The sequence below is a fragment of the Ambystoma mexicanum genome, chromosome 1q (assembly GCF_040938575.1).
Source record: "Ambystoma mexicanum isolate Mex_15411 chromosome 1q, UKY_AmexF1_1, whole genome shotgun sequence".
Lineage (NCBI taxonomy): Eukaryota > Metazoa > Chordata > Amphibia > Caudata > Ambystomatidae > Ambystoma > Ambystoma mexicanum.
Genome location: NC_090922.1, coordinates 517,469,785 through 517,476,730, shown reverse-complemented (window position 1 = coordinate 517,476,730; position 6,946 = coordinate 517,469,785). Strand labels below are relative to the sequence as shown.

General features: G+C 42.4%; 1 long non-coding RNA gene across 1 annotated transcript; it reads left to right on the top strand.

Moving 5' to 3' along the window:
* The first annotated feature begins 4,033 nt into the window (after positions 1 to 4,033).
* On the top strand, positions 4,034 to 4,736 carry LOC138530497 (uncharacterized). The gene is made up of 3 exons (XR_011284851.1): positions 4,034 to 4,112; positions 4,213 to 4,339; positions 4,623 to 4,736. It is a non-coding gene; the product is annotated as an uncharacterized lncRNA (long non-coding RNA).
* Positions 4,737 to 6,946: the final 2,210 nt, after the last annotated feature.

Below are 6,946 nucleotides of genomic sequence, written 5' to 3'. Positions count from 1 at the left end.
GTAAGCCTCAGTTTCAATGACAGCCCAGTTCCTTTCCCTTTTTGTTGATCGCCTGCGAATGTAGGCAACAGGTTGCGATACCACTTGAGGGTTCAGTTCCGCTAACACTTCATCCAACCCAAAAATAACAGGCATCTGTCTGGATATTGAACTCCTGACCATAGTCTGGCACTTTCAGAACTGGGGCCCTGCACAATCCCTCCTTTAAATCCTAAAAGGAGGTTTGACAGGCGGGGGTCCAAGTTACCTTCTTTGGCATCTTTTTTGACGTTACATCATTCAGGGGCATGAAAATGGTCCCATACCCCTTGATAAACGACCGGTAGTACCCGGTGAGACCTAGAAAGGCTCTCACCTGCGTCTGTGAGGTGGGGATGTCCCAATCCGTCACAGTCTGCACCTTTGCTTCGAGAGGTTGTTTCTTACCCTCACCAACCAGTTGGCCTAGGTAAGTCACTGTGCCTTGTGCTATTTGGGACTTTGTGGCCTTGCTAGTCAGACCTGCATTCTGCAGCGCCTGAAGCACTTGTTTCAGGTGGGATATGTGATCCTCCCAGGTGTGGCTGTACACAGCAGTGTTGTCTAAATAGGCAACACTGAAGTTTTCCAGCCCAGACAAAACCTGTTTAACCATCCGCTGAAAAGTGGCAGGGGCATTCTTCAATCCGAAGGGCATCACAGTGAACTAGTAATGTCCTTCTGGGGTTGAAAATGCTGACCTCTCTCTCGCTCCATCTGTCAAGCCGACCTGCCAGTACCCTGCCGCAATGTCAAAGGTACTCATGTACTTGGCAGCGTCAAGCTTGACAATGAGCTCATCTGCCTGAGGAATGGGGTGAGCATCTGTCTTTGTTACAGAATTTAGCCCCTTGTAGTCCACACAAAAGCGAACTTCAGTCTTCCCTGCACTGGTCTTTTTAGGGACCAGTACCACTGGGATAGCCCAGGGGCTGCGGGATGGCTCTATCACTCCTAGAGACAACATCTTGTAAACTTCATCCTTGATGGTATCCCTGAACTTATCGGACATCCGGTGAATCCTACTCTTCGCCAGTTTACTGTCTCCAGTGCCCACATCATGGGTGCACCAATCTGCCTATCCTGGAGTCAGCAAGAATACACCGGCAAACTGTGCTAGTAAAAGCAACAGTCTGTCAGTTGCTGTTCTGACAGGTCCATTGCAAGGTTGACACCTTCAACTGACTCATCTGTGGCTTAGGTGTGCATGAGATATGACAAGGGTTCAGTCTCGTCCTCAGTCTCTCCATTGGAAGTCCTCCTCTAAGAGGCCCACACTAATGATGGCCTCGTCCATGAGTCCAACATTCACTATGACTTGCTTGGGGAAGCCCTTGCCAGCAGGATTGCCTTTCCTATGGCCCTGCTCCTTACACACAAAACAACCTTTGGGTGGTGAGAAAGCAGGTGTCCCAGTGTTAGGGGTGCCTGCGCTCTTCTTTTCAGTGTGTGCAGCTGAACAAAGGTTTTGAGATTTGCCTTCATACTTTTGGGGACCTGATGTCGAAGAGTTGTGGGTTGGACCTTTATCCTTCCCATCCTGGTTTACATTTTTGTCTGAAGATTTCTCTTCTGGTTTGGGTGTGCTTGCATGAGCCTTTTTCTGGACTCAATTACTCACAAACCTGTCGGAAGCCTTTGTAAGCTCCGTAGGGTCTGTGACAGTCTTGTCCACAAGATGCTGGTGTGGGTCAATCTCACAATTCCTCAATACATGCTCACATGCAATCAAATTATACATCCCTTTAAATGTGTCAACGTTGTTACCAGCCACCCACCCGCTCAAATATTTCAACGACAGGTGTGTGAACGCTTCAAATGTCTGCCCACTTGTCTTTCCAAGCTCTCTGAAGCTCTTGAGATACCAGGGTTCACAATTGAGATTCAATGAGCAGGAGCTAAAACCAGCTCCTGGGTGGTGGGCATCCCGCTGTAGGCAGGAGCTACCGCAGGGGAACCAGGAGCTACCAGAAATGCTACTTTAACTAGTTAGTATGGTACCTGCACCAGTGGCTTGCTTGTGGGATGTGCAATCTGAAGTACTTTATTGAAGTTGCCTATGAAACGTTCCACGATTCCATTTGCTTGGGGCCATAGAAGAGTCACTGATGTTTGAAACCCATGTATTCAGCAAAAACCACAAAGTCCTGACTGGTGAATGGGGCCCATTGTCAGATTTAACTGTTCAGGGATATGCCATAGGCCGTAAATATTCAGTCAAGGGTGGGTATGATATGATATGCTGAGGTGGACACCACTCTATGTACTTTTGGGAACCGTGTGTACTCATCCATAGCTAATAAGAGGTGGTAGCCACCATCCATTGGCCCGAAGAAGTCAATAGCCACTTCTTCCCACACTCCCACTGGTAGTTGTGTCATCTGAAGAGGCTACAGGAATGACATAGACAACTAGCCACGGAGAAATTTTTGGCACAAGGATATTTGAAAAAAAGTTTACTAACAGCTTTAGACAAAGCCTCTTCCAGACAGAGAATGGAACTACTGAAGAATAAAAACAAATCACAAGACACAACTGCAGCTACTCGTAAATTGAGATTCATTACAACTTACAATTCTGAAAACAAATTCCTCAAAATATCTCTATCAAAACATTGGCATCTACTGCAATTAGACCAAGATCTTCAACCATTTCTGGATGACCAACCCATGATTACTTTCAGGAAAGCTCAGAATTTGAAAAGCATAGTGAGTCCATCACATTTCGTAAGACATTGGAAACAGAAAGGGCTCTCACAACTCTGGACTGATAACATACTAAAAGGAAACTATAAATGTGGAACATGTACTATGTGTCAATACACTGCTTATGGACTCACTCAATTTCAAATGCCCAATGTCCGTAACCATCGCATACAAGACTTCATCAACTGTAAAAGCAAATTTGTTGTTTATGCATTAAAATGCCAATGCACCAAGATATATGTGGGCAGTACCATCCGCATGTTGAAAACTAGGATTTTGGAACATCTAAGACACATCATGAACAAAGACATGAGGTTTCCAATTGGACTTCATTTTCTCGCAGAACATTCAGAAATTCATATGGACGAAATCCAGTTATATGGTCTGGAAAAACTGGAACCATTATGTAGAGGAGGCGAAAATGAAAAAAGACTGAGACAAAGAGAGGCTCTCTGGATTTGTAATTTAGACTGCTGCCACACAGGTCTAAACACAGATTCGGAATTAGGGCATTTTCTGTGATAATTCTGTAATAGTGGCTCTACTGTTAATGGTATATACTCTTTTTTTCAGGAAGGATAATCCAGTATTTTGACCCACTATATTTATTTCTATATGTTTGCATCAATGGAAATTGTGTTGGATTCATTCTTTATAAAAATTGCACATACATTTCTAAATTGCTCCTCCCGAAGCAAACGTACTCTATACCTCTCACATATCTGACTTTTTCATCTTTGCCATATGTTCCTAGTCAAGTATCAGTAATCCATTAGAATTTCTAGTCGTTTGAAATATAACTCAGATTAACAACTCAAAAGAAGTTAATCGATTCACATTTCCAATGATGTACCTTACAATTGCTCAGCCCGATCCAAACTGGCGCTGTGCACGAAGTGAATTTAACCAAACAAACGTTGATGTTTATACTATACAATTGGCGCCCATCTTTGAATAATTGAATGTATTGCTTAATTCCCAAAACGCGCTGGATATTTGGTGCTTACTTAAGTAACTTAACACACTATAAACAAATTTTACTTTTATTTTGAAACTCGCACAAAAATTTCTGTCTGTTTAAATAAATAAAAGATACGTATCTTTATTATAATTTGGGCTAAAATGGCACTGTAAAATAAAAACGATTAACAAAATCATCCTTTATTTTTATTTTTTTAATTTTCACATACTCGTTAAACAAGCTCTATTCATAAGGGCACTTCGTTGTAGTACGTACCGCGTCCGCAACGTGATTAACGTAATGAATACACGTCAGCCAATTGTATAAATGGCGGCCATCTTAAAGTCAGCCATGGCCCCGCATAAACATTATCGAACAAAAAACTGCTGCTAACTTACACAGAAGCTCGCATTTACCAGGAAAAAAAGGTAAGGACTGATGTTTTCTCAGCTTGGAAACTGCTGATGCTTATCCAAAGGGAACAAAAGGAGCTTATAAATGATGCACAATATTTTGTGTCTTTTGTAGATTGCTGCACGACCGCACGCACGGAAATAAAATAAGATAAACATCACTACCTTGCTAACTTTTAAAGTTTTCGGAACAAAAGAAGGGGCATACCAAATCTTTAAAACAAACTCAGACAAATAGCAAAGTGAGCATATTCACAGGAATGTCCTGCATCCTTTTTTAACTAATTTGTAACATTCACAAAAAGAAAGTGTTATTATCAGAATGCACGAGGATAAATCGTGCAATCAAAAAACTTATCGAAACAGTGTAACTAAAAAACTGCCTTGTTTCTCTCTCTATAAGAATGTCAGTATTCTGTCTGTATATGAATCATCTATGATTTTCTGACAAACCTTGTGTTTACTTGACAAATTGTCAAATTCCTAATATATTTATTTACATCTTTTGTTTTAACTTTCCAACAGAGAACTGCACAATGTATGAAAAATAATACATACTTTATGTTCATAAAATGAAATGATATATACCCTCCTGAGGAACCAATGAACTTGGGGAAACACGTGTCGAGGGAGGTTTTTGAATTTATTCTTAAAAATAAAATAAAAATAATTTTGTTTGACCTAATCTTCGAATTTCAAGTATCTTATTAGGTGCGCAGGTTGCATGACTAGAACCATTAACTAAAGTTACAGGAATGTTTGCTGTGTTAAGACACTGCAGGTGGGGCACTGTTTGAACGTTTCTTCCACCTGTGCTTCAAGATGCAGAAACCAGACTTTTTGTTGAAGCAACCACTGCATAGACACAATGCCCCTGTGTGCCTTGTGTCCCTCGTGTGCCAGATCTACCACTTGGCATTTTAAGGTTGCAGGTATGACCAATTTTGTTCCATTGAGTAGTAGCCCAGCTTTGGACAGGACTAGTTCTTCCTTGACCAATAGTAGGTGATTGATATTGGTTTGAGTGTTTGGAGACTTTGCATCCCGCATTTTCTTTGCATGTTTCCATCTCCCTCTCATGAGACATTCAACGATAATGCGAAATGCTGGATCTTGTTCAGCCTCTTGTTGTAACAGTAACATATCCACTCCTGTGGGTATCGCTTGATTGACAGCTCCAAGCTCTAGGATTCCCTGGGATGTCTCAATAGAAAATCAGCAGGTTTTTCCTCCTTACCGGAACGATGAATTATGTCTAAAGCATAGTGTTGTAGCCTGAGTCCCCATGTGGTGATTCTTGGCCGCATCATTGCTTGAGGGTTCCCATATATGAAAAGCAATGCCTCGTATCGGTTACAATGGTGAAATGCTTTCCGTATAAAAACAGGTGGAAATGTTTGCATGCCCACACCACCCCCACCCCTTCCTTTTCTGCTTGAGAATATGCTGGCTCTATCAGGGACAGGCTCCTGCTGGCGTACAACACTGTGTGCTGCTCTTGGGGTGATTATGGGTCAACTTGTGAGGGAATGGCTCCGAGACCCACTGGGCTGGCATCCACCACTAGTTCTGTGTGCCTCTCAATGTCGAAATAGACCACATACTCTGCAGTAGAAATTCTTTCACTTATGAGTGCAAACGTTCCATGAACCACTGAAAAACAACTTGTTGTTTCATAAGGGTTATCAGGGGAGCACTTACCGTTGCAAAGTCTCTTATGTATATAGTGCAGTAGCTGGCAAGGCCTAGGAATGACTGCAGCTCTGATATGATATATTCATGGGTCGAGGGGTCTTTTAATGTGCCACCACTTTTTCCGGGTCCGGTGCCATGACTTGTGAGGAAAGGATGTGACCGAAGAACTTGAGTATGCCCTTTCAGAATTTGTATTTTTCTTTGTTGAGTGTTAGGTGTGCCACTTCCAGGGCCATGCATACTCTTGCCAGGGTGTTGTCATATATTTCTGTGTCTGTGACAAACATCAAGATGTCGTCCTTGTAACAGACAGTTCGGTATGTGTTTGATGACATTGGGCCTTATTTCAAGTTGGACAGTTTTCCGGTGGTAAATCCGATGGAATACCCCCCAACAAATTTACTGTTAGCGTCATTTGGTCTGGCGGATTTACACCAGATTCCAAGTGGCAGTGATGGTGTTAGCCCCAATTAATTTGGAATTTCGGTGGAATTACTGTGATAATTCCACCAATTTTGCTGACTTTTTCAGCAAAAGGTGGGAGGATTTACCTCCAACATGGTGCTGGAGGTAAATCCCCCACATTAGGGTCATACTCGTAGTATGGCAGAGAGAGAAAAGTGGCAGTAATTCCGTTATCACCACTTTTTTCCCACACCGCCATACTTGTAATGAGGCCCAATTGTGTAATTCTGCTTGAAATATCTCAGTTGCTGATTACACCCCAAATCTTAGATGTTTGTAACGACATAGACCCAAGTGTGTTACAAAGATGGTGATATATCAGGAGTCCGGGGCCTGCTTGATCTGATGATAGCTTTTATTGAGGTCTAATTTAGAGAGCACCTTTGTCGTGTTAAATAGATGTATCATGTCCATGATGCGTGGGCTTGTTGTCGATCGCTTAGGATAGCTTGGTTGGGGTGTCTCATGTCCACACATAATCAGATGGTATCTGACTCTTTTTTTGGTACGGGTACGATAGGGAATACTCAAGGTGTGGGCCCAGAGGTGGTTTCTATGATATCATGTTAGAGCAACTTGTGTAAATCGTTTTCAACCTGTCGCTGTATGTTTACTGGTAAGCCCTGATAGTGTTGGGCCACCGGTCTAATGGTTGGGTCAATGTGGAGTTGTATTTGTGTGTTTTTTTA